At 37.4% G+C, this 16,027-nt stretch overlaps 1 non-coding gene across 1 annotated transcript; it reads right to left on the bottom strand.

Annotated features, from left to right (window-relative positions):
* Window positions 1–5,535: 5,535 nt before the first annotated feature.
* LOC132520138 (U5 spliceosomal RNA) lies at window positions 5,536–5,650 on the bottom strand. The gene has a single exon (XR_009540498.1). It is a non-coding gene; the product is annotated as a U5 spliceosomal RNA (small nuclear RNA).
* Between the last annotated feature and the right edge of the window lie 10,377 nt (window positions 5,651–16,027).

The following is a 16,027-nucleotide window of genomic DNA, read 5'->3' as shown; positions in this document are numbered from 1 at the left end:
TTGCTCCACATAGAAGCCAATACTTGGTATGGTTAGTCTTTTGAACTCAGCCATCCTAGAGAGTAGTGATATCCAATTGTGGTTATAATTTGCATTTACCTAATAAATACTAATACTGAGCATCTTTTTATGGTGATTTGCCATCTTTTCTTTGGTGAGATGTCTGTTGAAATATTCTGCTCATTTTAAAAAGTTGGATTATTTTATTACTGAGCTGTAATAGTTCTGTGTATTCTAGATACAAGCTCTTTATCAAATATTTGTTTTGCAGATATTTTCTCCCAGCTTGAATCTTCCCTTTTCTTTTTCTTGACAGTATGTTTTGAAGCACAGAAGTTTTAAATTTTAATAAATTCCAAAATCAGTTTTTTCTTTTGTGTTTACTTCTTTTTGTGTCCTAAGAAATCTTCACCTAATCCAAGTTCACAAAGATTTCTTTTCTCTCGTGATTGACTTAGAAATTTTATAGTTTTAGGTTTTACATTAGGTCTGTTAATATATCTAAGGTTAATTTTTGTGTAGGGTACTATGGAAGGTCAACACTCACTTTTTAAAATGTTAATCTCTTCTTAATTTTTAAGGAGTGAAGTGTAGAACTAGGACTGTCCCTTTCTTGCCACATGGTGAATCAAGATTATTTTGATCATAGACTTGATGGAATTTAATTGAATATTGACTTGGAAAAGTATTTCCTCTCCAGTTATTTTTTTATATCTATAACTATATCTATACTTACATCTATGTCTTTTCTAAACCCTAGACAATCTTCACACTTCATCATTTAGGAATAAAACCTCAAACAAAAAAAGAAAAAGGCAGCTATAACAAGAAGGTTGAGAAGGAATTTCATTCCAGTGTACTTTAATTCATTCCAGAATCACTGAGATTCAGAACATGCTGTGCTATGGGTGAAAAGCCTTTCTAATAATCAAATGTAAGGTGCCAATGAATGTGTCTCAGTTGGAGTCCCTTGGATTTAAGTGCTTTCAGTAGGAGAGCATAAAAAATGACTTTCAGTAGGGTGCCTGATAAGTTGTTAGAATCTGTAATACATGCTGAGATTACTTCAATACAGGCTGTAAAAATAAACTATTAAATAGAAGACAATTTGACAGAGGAAAAAAACTTTTTCAATAGTTACCACAACATTGAGGAGGTTTTTTGTTTGTTTGTTTTTTTATTGTGAGTTAAGTACTTAAGAGACAGGAAACAAAGGGCAGGAATAAATAAGCACTTCTCTAAGTGGAGAATGATAGTGGGGACATTCTCTAGCAATTGCTTTTTTTACTTTGGTTTATTATTATTAACATTTTAGCAAATTGTCTGATAATAAAATCTCTACTGAAGTTAATATCAATATAAGAGATGTTAGGCTCATGGAAATAAACTTACAGATAAATTCTCAATTATGTGAATGTAAAAACCCTGACAGATGAGGTTTAATGTGTATGTACAGGTAAGATGTCTATTTAAAGGGAAAAAGTGTAGAACTGATGGCTTCAAGGTATTGGTTATAACCTAGGAAAGCAACCTAGAAATGATTGTAGTCTGCTCCCCAAGGCACCAACCCAGTGGCCTGCCTCATGAAGAAAATTGGAAACAAATCAGAAAGCGTCATCTTACAATTGTCGAAGAACTGGAATACTATAAATTCTCCAGGTCACCACTCCTCAGACAAAATAGAGCTGAATGAGTCCCAGAGAACAATAAGTAAAATGATCAAGGGGTTTCTATATGAATATCGATTCAAGAAATTCGGATAGTTTAGGCTAGAAACATGAAAGCAAAGAGGGAATACGATCAAAGCCTTGAAGTTGTCAGGTCTACTGCTAGGTAGAACACAGGCTTGTTCACAAAATCACAGAATACAGAACTAAAAACCCCTGGTGCTTGACATACTGTATGTAATATAGCTTTTTAAACTATTACTTTATAGATAAAGCAGTACATTTAGTGAGTGCAATTTCTTTAATGGTGAGTTAGGTCCGAACAAATGAGTAGTTTCTGGGAGTATGATTATTGTTGTTGGTAGAGCCACAAAGCAAAGAATGTTTAAGTAATACTTCCGACCTTTAAGAAATTAAATGTATTACTTTTTCCCAGTAAAACCGTAATGTGTATTCATTATAGAACTTCAAAAATATGGATTAAAAAGTAAGTACCCAGGCTTCCCTGGTGGCGCAGTGGTTGAGAGTCCGCCTGCCGATGCAGGGGACGCGGGTTCGTGCCCCCGTCTGGGAGGATCCCACGTGCCGCGGAGCGGCTGGGCCCGTGAGCCATGGCCGCTGAGCCTGCGCGTCCCGAGCCTGTGCTCCGCAGCGGCAGAGGCCGCAACAGTGAGGGGCCCTAGTAACGGAAAAAAAAAAAAAGTACCCACACTCTCACTGAGAAATACAAAGAAAATGTAACACTTTAATCTATTTCTCCCATGTATGTCTTTTGTATCTCTGTTCATACTTTATGTACAATTTTTTATGGAATATTATAAAAATAATTTCCTATTATTTTAATATGATATTTTTGTGCCCATAACCTTAATTTCATGGATATACTATAACTCACATAATCATTCCTCTATTTCTCAGCATCTGGGGTCTTGCCAAACCAAACTGAACTTTTCTAGAGTGACATTTAGACAGTGATGATTATTCAAAAATAATCCCTTAAAGAGATGTCAGAAGCAGATCAGGAGAGTGGAGAATTAGAGGACATTAGGTTTTTGCAAGATGCCTTAAAAATCTATATTATGTCAATTATTAGCTATAGACTAAATATGCCAAAGAGGTTTGTAATATGATTTTTAATTTTATTTGCATGCTACTGGGATTAATAAAATAGAAACTCATTTTAAAGTGACATGGAATGCCGAGTAGCTTTCTCTTATGCGTTGTGTCAAAAGTACAATTACTAACATGAGAGGAGTTCATAATATTTTTAATTAAAAAGAGATTTTCATGCTTATAAAGATTAAGTAAAATTGCTCCGTAGTTATCTTTTGAGTGTGAATACCACAGCTAGTGATACTTTTACTAACAATTTCTTTGAAAGCTGTCAGTATGATTGCTTCAGTATGGTTTGAGACAATTATTTTCTCTTAACGTACATTATTTGAAGAAGGTAAAAGAAGGAAGATAAACAATTACCAATCCAGCGAATGCTTTTCTTTGGAGAAATGTGAAGATGAATAACACAGTATCTTTCCTCAATATAATTATTATATAACTAGGGAATCAAAATATACAGAAAAACATAAGTAAGATTTCTATAATAAACGTAACAGAAAGAGAAAAGAGAAACTGGAAAACTTCATGGAGGAAGTGGGATTTAAGTTGCATGTTGAAGGATGGGTACAACTCATGCAGGTAAATAGGAAGATTGTAAGTCTTCTTTTGGGAGAGTAGGTAACGAAACGCACGGTGGCAGTAATGCCATGACATAACTGGGGGTATTAAAAAATTACTTTGGCTGGACTGGGGAAATTAATTCTGGGAGGTAGTAGAACATGGAGATGGAAATAGAGATGGAAGATGGATGAAAGATTTTAGACTTTATCCCCATGTATAATGGGGCCCTTTGAAGAGTTATTTAATAGTAAGATGATAAATATGATATTTGTAGATGACTAAATCTAGTAGTGATGTGTAATGGATTGGCGTGAAGAGAGACTGAACACAAGAATACCAGAAACAGTACAGAGAGATGAGGAACTAGGGAGACAAGGTCATTACACATGTGGATGAATGTACTGTTATAGCTTGTATTTCCCAACAAGACTAGGTCCACCCAGGAACCCCATTCTATTATGGGTGTGATTTGCCTTATCTACCTTTTTTGAACACCAGTACAGTCACTGGGATTTCTCACAGCATTATAGTCTCAGGGTAGTCAAACTTCTTTTATGGTGTCTGTCTTCTCCCAGTGTGAGTTTTCTAAGAAAACCAGGCAGAATCTGCAAGTTTCCTATGATCCAGCCTGAAAAGTCATGAAGCACCATTTCTGCCGTATGCATTTAGTCAAAAGTGAGTCACAGGGCTAGCCAAGATTCAAAGGGCGGGGGGGACTTCACTGGAGCATGGATACTGAAATTCAGCCAGAGACTCGTCACCAGTTCCTTGATGAGGGTCCAGTCCCTCCCTGTTCCCTGGGCATGATTCTGTACCAGTCAGTGATCAATAAGGGAAGTGGAACCACTGTGAGTTGTTATAGGACTCAGGGATTATGGGGAACAGACAGTATGCAGTTGTGGCAGCTGGTGAATAAATGTCTGTAAGGCTGCTGCCCCTCTGCCTGGTGGTGGTCTGAAGCTGTGGTCAGCTGTTAGAAAGAAAAGCTGGACCCAAAGCAAAGGATGAAAAAATAGAATGTGAGAGGACATACTGGACCCATGAGGACAAACTTCTGTCTCTCATTTTCTCCAACCTTGACAATGCAGGTCCTTTACCGAAGTAGTGAGAGACGGCCTCTGAGAAGCAGAAAGAGAGCCAGTAGGAGCTGCTGGAGCTATAGGCGCAGTTGCTGCCCCTTCCCAGCAAGCCGAGCCAGCAGATTAGTGATGGAGTTCACAACCTCCAGGGATACCTGGTACCCACACTGAGCTTCCCATTTGCAGCTTCACTTCAGCCTTTCAAATCTCACACAAACTTCTCTTTTGGCCGCGTCTACACCAGAAACGTACAGGGAAGGGATTCTGGGAAACGTAGTTCTAGCTTAGTTATGTTAACATTAGTACAAACCTCCATAAAGTTCTTCTTTCCTCCAATAATACAAAACACTTGCTGTGGCTGCTGTGAATGTCTCTGCATTGCACGGGTGGGGTGGACTTTTGAGATGTAATTGGCTTTTGGCAACAAAAAAATGCCTTCTTTGGAGATAGTTACCTAAGAGCGGATCTCTTCTTTGTTTAGATATTTACTGATCTTTGACTGTTTCCTTTTTCTTGCAGCAACTGAGATGACACATTTTGCGTAAAGTGCCTCATCAGGTAATTGATCTATTTCTACTTTTATGTAAGTTGGTATGGAAGGTATTTTTAAAGACTATTACTGTGGTTAGAGCTACACTGAGTGTTTGGCTTAGAATGTTCTGTTATGAGGAAACAATTTGAGTACTGTTTTACCGATCAAGACCTAGCTGCAAGGGTCTTTTAATTCCTAGTACTGTTATAACAACTCTCTCTAAGCAAGAAAAAGTAGGTGAATCAATAACGCTTAGACCCTCCCTCCTATAAGCAGATCTGAGTAGGAAATGAGCCAATGAGAAGTAAGCTCAGCATTTTTTAAAAATATTCATTTATTTATTTGTTTATTTATTTAGGCTGCGCTGGGTCTTAGTTGCCACATGTGGGCTTCTTAGTTGCAGCATGCATGTGGGATCTAGTTCGATTGAAACCGGGCACCCTATTTATACACAGATTCCCAGAAAATCCTACTTGCTTTAATATACACACATATGTTAAATAACAAGCAAAAACTAGCAAGTAGCTTCGCTGTTAGAAGCAAAAAACGCAATAATTCTTTCATTTGGACATCAGTAAGTAGCCTTGCCAGGGCGAGGCCTCAAAAAATTGCTATGAAACTCAGAGTTGTTCCTCTCCATGGAAGTCTTTAGTAGAAGGTGAAAGATTTATTCAATCTGAAGAGAATTTGATACAACAGGAGGAGATGGAGCAGTGAGGAACAGGCCCTGACAGGCGTGCAAGGGGCATGTGCCTTGGTTTCAAGGCAGAGTGGATGCAGTGGGTATACCATGACCCTTTGATTTGAATGTTAACGATGCAGAAATCCGACCTGACCTCTGAATTTTCACTAGACCAGAGCCTCGGCATCAGGGCTATCAAATCATGGTTCCTAAAGTGTCTTCTTCATGGTATCTGCTGTAGGAGAAGACAGCTGGGACAAAGGTTGAGAAAGTGGGGGGAGAACAATAGTGTCACTTTTTATTTTGTCTGCAGAACCCATTTCACTTTTTTAAAGTATCTGCTGTCGAATGCTCACTTTGCTCTGCCCTCCTGCATGGTTGGGAGGACTCAGATAAGCTTTTCCCCATCCTTAATTTCTCTAAGTAGCTCAGAGGTATTTGGAACAAGATTGCACTGAGAGCCCTTATTACTGAGTTTTGATCTGTTCCTCTGAGAGGACCTTACGGATTTCAATTGTTACTGTGAGAGAATGTTCTGGATTCAATTGTCACTCTGAGAGAACATTCCAGATTTGAACACTGGAAGCTTTCTTCAAAACGGTGTTGATTTTCATTATGATGTCATCATTCTTTCTTTAAGAAAAACATAGAATAATGAGAAAACGTGGCATAATAGACAACACACAGGAAATTGAGTCTTGGATCCTAATAGCTTTATGACTTTTACTGATTCTGGGGCTTGGTTTCCTTATTTGTAAAGCCAGTTGCACTAATTATCGCTGGGGAAGTAGATTCGGTGAGAAGGTGAAAATTATCTAAAAGAAATATGGTCCAAAAATGTGGTTTATTCCTTCCAAGCGTACTTGTGTTTTACCTCTATCTGGTGCTCTGCTGGTTGAGAATCATCATGGTCTGAAAAAGAATTGCTTTCCTCTTCAACACTCCACAGCTTCCCATCTTCATTCATCTCTTAAACCTAACACTATCAATATGTGTATCACTGCCCCTTGTCTCCACTTACCTGATTCTACTTGGGAAGAAGAAAACTGAATGGCAAAAATAAAATTATAAAGTCATGTGGAGAATTGTAATGTTGGTGACATTCTAAAATTCTAGGGACGATTATATCCTTTTTTAGTCTTCTCTTTAAAACATTTCCAAACTTACTTCCAATGTAAAAAAATAATCAGAGAATATACATCGAGTGGATATATAAATGGCTTATAAAAGTTACCACAGGTGAAAATCATCCTTTCTAAATGCAATGTAACCATCCTTCCTGAAGGCAATTAAAGTTATTTTACTTTTTTGTGATTTCAAGAGTATTCAAATTACCCTTTATATATCAGATTCTTTTTTTTTTCTTTTGGGCCTAGAATCTTTAAAAGATTAAAACTTAGGAAGATTATTTTAATGAACGTAGAGCCAAGGCTGTGCATTTCACGAAGCATCTTTGCACTGTGAATAAACCCAATTCTTTATGTCTCTCTCTGGATTTTGTGAGCAGGGAACACTGTTGGTTAAAGTTTGGAAAGGTTAACGAGGGGAAGGAAAGTGAGGTTATTCAATTAATTATTATTTCCTGTCCCTCATCTTTAAATATTTAGTGATTACAAAGAAAACTCAGTCCTAAATAGAAAAAAAAATCAATCCATACTAAAATAACCTTTCTATTGGTTTTTGATATGACATAGTGACATATGGATAATTACTTAGAAATAGCAAAGTAATTTTCAGCTCTTTTATGTCGGCTTCTCTATAACCAAAACACCCAATTTTTTGCTCAGTTAGGTAGATCCCTCCTTAACCAAAAAAGTTTCTGTCAGATTCAAAACCAAAATGGAAAGTAAGAGAGGATGATCAGATTCATTTCTATCTGGCAGACACTTAAAACTGACTTTCTTCTAGGCCTTAATCTTTTTTTCCATTTCACATCTTGGCATCTCAACACTTTGCTATCTAAAAAACAAGACACATTCCTTCCTTTCCCAGGGTACTAGAGTGCTTTGCTCCAGAAACATTGGAAGCATTGCTTCCAAATGCTTAGCTCCTCTTTCCTGTACTTGTTAAAACTTTCAGCTGGGATGCCAGTCTGACTCCAGGCCACAAGAGTAGTTGGGCCAGTCACAGAGAAGTATGTCAGCACCGGCATGCATTGTCAGGAAGGGCATGTGTGGCCTGATGCTGACACAGGTGGGTCTCCAGATAGCCTCTTTCTTCATGACCATGGCTACATCTTAACTGTTCCCACCCAATGTAAATCACAGTTGGGGCCTTGGGCTAATTCTGTGTGCCTGTGAAAATGTATTATTTACCTTGAAACTATGTATGTAGGATCTTTCAGGGTTGAAAATTATTTTCGCTACTGGTTGAGGACTTTCTTCTTTCAGTGTTGAACCTAATTCTTGCATCTGATTCTCAAATAATCAGATGACAGTTCTATAAAGTGGGGATTCGTTTTGGCAAAACGGTAAGCTCAACATTGAAATGCAGCTGTTTTTGCTTCTTACAGTCTAGTTTATATCCAGAACTTAGTTGATGCTCCAGAAGTTAAAATAGATGTGAATTAGCAGCAGAACATGTAACATCAGACTTCGCTTTGTCTGATACTAACTGAATTAGTGATTAATTATGTTTAGAAAGTGATTTGAGCAGCTTTGATGATCATGAAGTATCTATATGGGTGTTTCTCACAAGGAAAGTAGGAGTTGTAGTGATTCTAACCATCACAAAGTAACTGGGGTGGTATTTGTAAGAGAGTTTAAGATCCAATAGCATAAAATGATGATTGTGTATTAATCAGAGAATATCACCTCCAAAAAAAGGGGCCATACATAAGCAGAATGGATAGTAACCCAAGGAAGTCAGAGTGAAATAACCTTATCTCTGTGGCTAAACTAAGGGTGGGGATCTCTAACATGGTGGAAACGGGACAGTTATACTGAGCACTCACCTGCTGGCCTTTGCTCCTCATTGGGCCTCTGACACGAGTGCTGGTGTCATATTTGTGTGTCCGTGTGTGTGTGTACATGCACACATATTGGGTAGCCCCAAGAAGAAAACCAAAGCAAGAATAGATTTGGCATTAGGTAACGATTAATTCAGAAATTAATTTTTCTGCATTGCAATCTGTTGGCTTTTTGTATTTTAAAGTTTGCTATGTGTAGGTCATTGAGGGAGTTGGTAATTGGAAATGGACGTCTGAGTAGGGGAAGGGAGAAGTGGTCCATAAAGACTTCTAGGAGGAAATGATTCTTGAGTTGAATCTTGAAATATTATGAGGATTAAATCTGGTTAATATGGGAAGGAAGAACATTTTAGGTTGAGGAAATGACATGTAAACAAATACATAAAAAGGTGAGTGAGAGTGATCATTTGGGCAATAGAAAATAGGTAGGGAAAGGGTATGGGGTATGACAGGAAATAATATAAGATGGAGACAGAAGTCAGATGATGCAAACCCATGAGTGGTGTGCTCCAGCACGCTGAATTTTATCCTGGAAGAATGGGGAACCATCTAAGCAGAAGGACATAGTCATACCCTGATATGACTTTGGTATAAGTGTGGAAGATTGATTAGAGAGTATCAAGTTGGAATTAGATAAGTTATAATAATTTACAAAGGAAATGATAAGGCAACAACATTCTCCTAAACAAATGCAAAAAAAAATTGTTATCAAAACTTCCCAAAGGGGCTTCCCTGGTGGCACAGTGGTTGAGAGTCCGCCTGCCGATGCAGGGGACACGGGTTCGTGCCCCGGTCCGGGAAGATCCCACATGCTGCGGAGTGGCTGGGCTCGTGAGCCATGGCTGCTGAGCCTGCGTGTCTGGAGCCTGTGCTCCGCAACGGGAGAGGCCACAACAGTGAGAGGCCCGCGTACTGCAAAAACAAAAAACAAAAAACAAAAAAACCCTTCCCGAAGTAAATATTGGAATAGTTCATTTTTTTGTGCTTTTATGTCAAAGCAATATTTTGGTTTCTAACAATGATAGTTTAAATATATTCCTAATTCATTTTCATGTGTGTTAGAAATGATGAGTAAATATGCTAAATAGTTATGGAATTAATATTTTGAATGCTTTTGTGATTCTTAGATGTATATGTTTTTGCATTATTATTTTCTGAATTTCAGAAATATAATTTCAATGTCATTCAACTTCATTGAAGATGTACAAATATCCCAAGAGACCTCTTTTATTCTAATTTCTCTCAGTTTTGAGTCTTTTGCTCAAGTTGAAAAAGGTAAAAATTTTCAGATTTCAAAAGAAACAAAAATTAAATAACACAAATCTAACATGTTTGTCTTCCTGTTTCCTTCAAATCTAAGAAATAGATTGATATGACTATTTAAAAACCAGATAGTATTCCAGTACCACTTAATGCTGTTAAATAAAGCTTGACATTGAAATGAAAAGGGCCCTCTTAAAAAGTGAAGTTTTTTTTTAGTTCTTAGAAGGTATAATAATTAAATAAGACTATTTCATATACTGTAAAGGATTTTGATTTTCTAACTGCAGTACACTTTGTTTCTTTGATAAGTATTTACATTTGAGAAGATTTCTTTGTTTTGTGAAAGTATTAATTCTGAAAACAGGTATGGTTATTATTTATATTTAGGAAAACCTCACACAAAAAGTGAAACTGTCAATTTTTGTTTACATTCTCAAGGAGTAGTTCTTTTCGTAAAAAAGGTGTTTGAACTGATGTCTAAATGTTAATATATTTTTAAATGCAATGGGGGCTTACAAGAATATTTCGACAGCTAATAGAAGAAACAAAGTGCAAAATCATGGAATGCCTGGACAGCACATACCATTAGTCACTATCTGCTTGGCTCACGTAATATTACTTATTTTGTGAAACCACCAACATGTATGACACCAGCATATGTTTACCATATGCTTTCTTATCCTTGAGTTTGTTTCCTGAATAGTACACACTGTCCTTAACACAGAATGTATTTAAAATATGGTAAATGGGTCATCACGGTAGTAATTCTAAACAAATTCTGCTAAAGGACAACAAAATATAACATTAAGAGATATAGAAGAGATATTCTTTCACGAAATGAGACCCCCATTTCCCTTAAATTATTCCTCCTGTCTATGTTTTGGTATTTTCCATAGAGACACTTTGTCCTTTAAGACAGAGATTTCAGCTTAGCATTTTCCTGAAGATTTGTAGGAGATTATAAAAGACTCCAAATAGGAAATGTTTTATCCATACTACGTACTTTTTCAGATCCATTATAAACACACAGGCATATCAGGGAAAAGTGGGCTTTTGTGGGTCTCAGTCTTTTTTTTTTTTTCTGAAAACAAGCTTTAAGTAGGGCTGTATCAAAATTAGGTGCATCCAATCACCATGGAAATAGTTTTGTAATTGCTTCCTGGAGGAGCTGCAGAGACATTTGTAGTCATATATATATATATATATATACACACACACATACACAGACATACATACACGTGTCAAGGTTTTCCAAATTTGGCCTCTTTTGGAACACAATACCAAAGGCCAAATCCATTAACCATGGATAGAACAGAAATCTCTACACAGCAAAAGATCTCTGAGACTCAGCCAGTGACTTCCTAATTCTAAACTATAGCAAAGTTCAAATTTGTCCAAAATTTAACTTTTTAGGTAAACAATTTTTAGAAAAATCTTATAAAAAGACTATCAAAACCTCCCTGACTTCATGTTTAGCCTTAGAGACTGAAAGCCTTGGTGAAGGAAAGGAATGAAATAACATAAGAGAAAGGGTGGGGGGGAAATAGGAGGGAACAGAGAGTAAGTAAAGAGAGAAGAGGTGAGGCTTCTCACCAGCAAAGGACTCAAGTGTCAAACTAGAGTTTATCTAACTCTGGTCAAAGGATCCAGCCAAAGGGAGACCTCAAACCAGAGGTAACTTGCTGGTAGAAGGAAGCCATAAAGATGTTCTGTCTGGCACAATTTGATATTTTCAATGAAAGAACTGCCCTTTAAACTCTTCATCTGTTCCTTTTGTTATTTGGTAAAAATTTCTCCACCTGTGTCTATACACGAAAACACAAATAACCAAGCCACACGATGGCATCTTGCCAATATATTTTATGAATTTATTTGCACTTATTTTGATTCGTGAACTCATTTTATGTTTTAGGGTTTTTAAAATGTTAATATGTCCCAGGCTCCCAATTTATTTGAAAACTGAGTTTTGTGTCATAATGTCTCCAATGCTTACTTGATTGTGAACTTAGTATTTAACAAACGGTGTATCCTTAACTTAGCAGGTGATGTAGTTTTTTGGGTATTGTGGGTTAGTTGCCCCAAGGCTACGGTACTTTCCTTTATAGTTTTTCTTTTTCTTCCAGGCCTTTTTTCTTGATTTGAAAACTTTGTTACATTTAAATGTCCAGAGGAGACTAGGTCCTAGTAGGCGTCTCTATACTCTGCAAAATTGCATTAAGGGAATACATTTACTAGTTTACAGAAGTGAGGTAGGTAAAATGGTTTTTCCTTCTGCACATCACTAGACTGATGGCCATTGTTATTACTCAGGCAAAGAAATCAGTGCTCAAGCAATCACTTTGTTAATACAGACCCAAAGATCCTCTCAAAGAGATAATCCACCCAGGCCATCGGGGGCCCTCTGCAGTTTCCTTCCCACTCTGGGTGGTGGTTCTATGCAGTAAATTAGATTTGAGATCAGCACATCTCTTTTCTTCAGTTCTCTATTTAGCCTTTCCTCACTCTCTCAATCTTTTCTGACATGTTTGTGAACACCTTCACAGCACTTTGACATCTGAGACAGCTCAGATTAATGTAAATGTAGTGATTTCCTAGGTTTTGTAGCTAGTAAATGGTGCAGTTGGGCTGAGACCTGTGGTCAAAGAGAATTCTTTCATGTTGAAAATGTTAGAAGTCCATTCACCTTTCCTCTAGCATTGAATGTCCATTCTGGTGACCACCAACATTCAAACATGCAAGATTTTTAAAAAAACGCCATTCTCTTCTCCATCCGTATCATTTTACATCATGTGACTTAAACATTTCTTAACAGGCTTCCCACTTCTTTTTTCAGGTTATTCATAAAAATGAATATGTAGGAAAATGAGACTTTGGGCATAATTGTGTCTATTTATAGTATATCTATTGTGTGATAACTGAATTGCTTGTTGAAAATATATGGTGCTTACAAGGGACCCCCTCCCTCTGGGAGAAATATTCTTCCCCCTCAAATATCAGTGTCAGCCATGTGACTAGTTTTAACAAATGGAATATGAGCAGAATGGACATATCCCGTATCTGAGCAGAGGTTTCAGAGGCATACATCATGCTGCCATTGTCCTTTTCCTGTAGAAAAACATTTCCCAAATTGGGGCCACTCTTTCTGCCTGGATTTGGGAATAAAGAGTTGGGGCCACAGTTACCTCATAGCCAACATGCCACATGAGTGAGAAATAAACCTTGGTTGTAAGTCACTGAGGTTTGGAGTTGGTTATCACAACATTATAATATAGCAAATGCTGACTAACCACATATAATGCATGTCAGTGGGGCCACTGGTTTCACACACAATGGCTTTTGATACATTTCTTGTGGGTAATTTTGATATACATATATTTCTAAATTAATTGGAATTTGTTAGAGCAGCTATTGTGCCAACAGCTAAAGTTATTCTTTTATATTGCTATTCACTGATTTTTTTCATTTTGTATATTTTATTTAATTTTTAAATTAAATTAAATTTTTTTTTTATACAGCAGGTTCTTATTAGCCATCAATTTTTTTTTTTTTTTTTTTTTTTTTGCGGCACGCGGGCCTCTCACTGTTGTGGCCTCTCCCGTTGCGGAGCACAGGCTCCGGACGCGCAGGCTCAGTGGCCATGGCTCACGTGCCCAGCCGCTCTGCAGCACGTGGGATCCTCCCGGACTGGGGCACGAACCCGTGTTCCCTGCATCGGCAGGCGGACTCTCAACAACTGCGCCACCAGGGAAGCCCTAGCCATCAATTTTATACACATCAGTGTATACATGTCAATCCCAATCGCCCAATTCATCACACCACCACCACCACCCCGCTGCTTTCCCCCCTTGGTGTCCATACCTTTGTTCTCTACATCTGTGTCTCAACTTCTGCCCTGCAAACCAGTTCACCTGTACCATTTTTCTAGGTTCCACATACATGCTTTAATATACGATATTTGTTTTTCTCTTTCGGACTTACTTCACTCTGTATGACAGTCTCTAGATCCATCCACGTCTCAACAAATGACCCAATTTCTTTCCTTTTTATGGCTGAGTAATATTCCATTGTATATATGTACCACATCTTCTTTATCCATTCGTCTGTCGATGGGCATTTAGGTTGCTTCCATGACCTGGCTATTGTAAATAGTGCTGCATTGAACACTGGGGTGCATGTGTCTTTTTGAATTATGGTTTTCTCTGGGTATATGCCTAGTAGGGGGATTGCTGGGTCATATGGTAATTCTATTTTTAGTTGTTTAAGGAACCTCCATACTGTTCTCCCTAGTGGCTGTATCAATTTACATTCCCACCAACAGTTCAAGAGGGTTCCCTTTTCTCCACAACCTCTCCAGCATTTGTTGTTTGTAGATTTTCTGATGATGCCCATTCTAACCGGTGTGAGGTAATACCTCATTGTAGTTTTGATTTGCATTTCTCTAATAATTAGTGATGTTGAGCAGCTTTTCATGTGCATCTTGGCCATCTGTATGTCTTCTTTGGAGAAATGTCTATTTAGGGCTTCTGCCCATTTTTGGATTGGGTTGTTTGTTTTTTTAACATTGAGCTGCATGAGCTGTTTACATATTTTGGAGATTAATCCTTTGTCCATTGATTTGTTTGCAAATATTTTCTCCCATTCTGAGGGTTGTCTTTTCGTCTTGTTTATGGTTTCCTTTGCTGTGCAAAAGCTTTTAAGTTTCATTAGGTCCTATTTGTTTATTTTTGTTTTTATTTCCATTACTCTAGGAGGTGGGTCAAAAGAGATCTTGCTGTGATTTATGTCAAAGAGTGTTCTTCCTATGTTTTCCTCTAAGAGTTTTATAGTGTCCAGTCTTACATTTAGGTCTCGAATCCATTTTGAGTTTATTTTTGTGTATGGTGTTAGGGAGTGTTCTAATTTCATTCTTTTACATGTAGCTGTCCATTTTTCCCAGCACCACTTATTGAAGAGACTGTCTTTTCGACATTGTACATCCTTGCCTCCTTTGTCATAGATTAGTTGACCATAGGTGCGTGGGTTTATCTCTGGGCTTTCTATCTTGTTCCATTGATCTATGTTTCTGTTTTTGTGCCAGTACCATGTTGTCTTGATTACTGTAGCTTTGTAGTATAGTCTGAAGTCAGGGAGTCTGATTCCTCCAGCTCCGTTTATTTCCCTCAAGACTGCTTTAGCTATTCAGGGTCTTTTGTGTCTCCATATAAACTTTAAGATTTTTTGTTCTAATTCCGTAAAAAATGCCATTGGTCATTTGATAGGGATTGCATTGAATCTGTAGATTGCTTTGGGTAGTATAGTCATTTTCACAATATTGATTCTTCCAATCCAAGAACATGGTATATCACTTCATCTGTTGGTATCATCTTTAATTTCTTTCATCAGTGTCTTATAGTTTTCTGCATACAGGTCTTTTGTCTCCCTAGGTAGGTTTACTCCTAGGTATTTTATTCTTTTTGTTGCAATGGTAAATGGGAGTGTTTCCTTAATTTCTCTTTCATATTTTTCATCATTAGTGTATAGGAATGCAAGAGATTTCTGTGCATTAATTTTGTATCCTGCAACTTTACCAAATTCATTGATTAGCTCTAGTAGTTTTCTGGTGGCATCTTTAGGATTCTCTGTGTATAGTATCATGTCATCTGCAAACAGTGACAGTTTCAATTCTTCTTTTCCAGTTTGTATTCCTTTTACTTCTTTTTCTTCTCTGATTGTCGTGGCTAAGACTTCCAAAACTATGTTGAATAATAGTGGTGAGAGTGGACGTCCGTGTTTTCTTTCTGATCTTGCAGGAAATGCTTTGTTTTTCACCATTGAGAATGATGTTTGCTGTGGGTTTGTCATATATGGCCTTTATTGTGTTGAGATAGGTTCCCTCTGTGCCAACATTCTGGAGAGTTTTTATCATAAGTCAGTGTTGAATTTTGTCAAAAGCTTTTTCTGCACCTATTGAGATGATCGTATGGTTTTTATCCTTCAATTTGTTAATATGGTGTATCACATTGACTGATTTGCATATATTGAAGAATCCTTGCATCCCTGGGTTAAATCCCACTCAATCATGGTGTATGATCCTTTTAATGTGCTGTTGGATTCTGTTTGCTAGTATTTTGTTGAGGATTTTTGCATCTATATTCTTCAGTGATATTGGTCTGTAATTTT

This window comes from Lagenorhynchus albirostris, chromosome 4 (genome assembly GCF_949774975.1).
Source record: "Lagenorhynchus albirostris chromosome 4, mLagAlb1.1, whole genome shotgun sequence".
NCBI classification, from domain to species: domain Eukaryota; kingdom Metazoa; phylum Chordata; class Mammalia; order Artiodactyla; family Delphinidae; genus Lagenorhynchus; species Lagenorhynchus albirostris.
The sequence above is the reverse complement of the archived record's forward strand: the minus strand, read 5'-3'. Positions and strand labels throughout refer to the sequence as shown.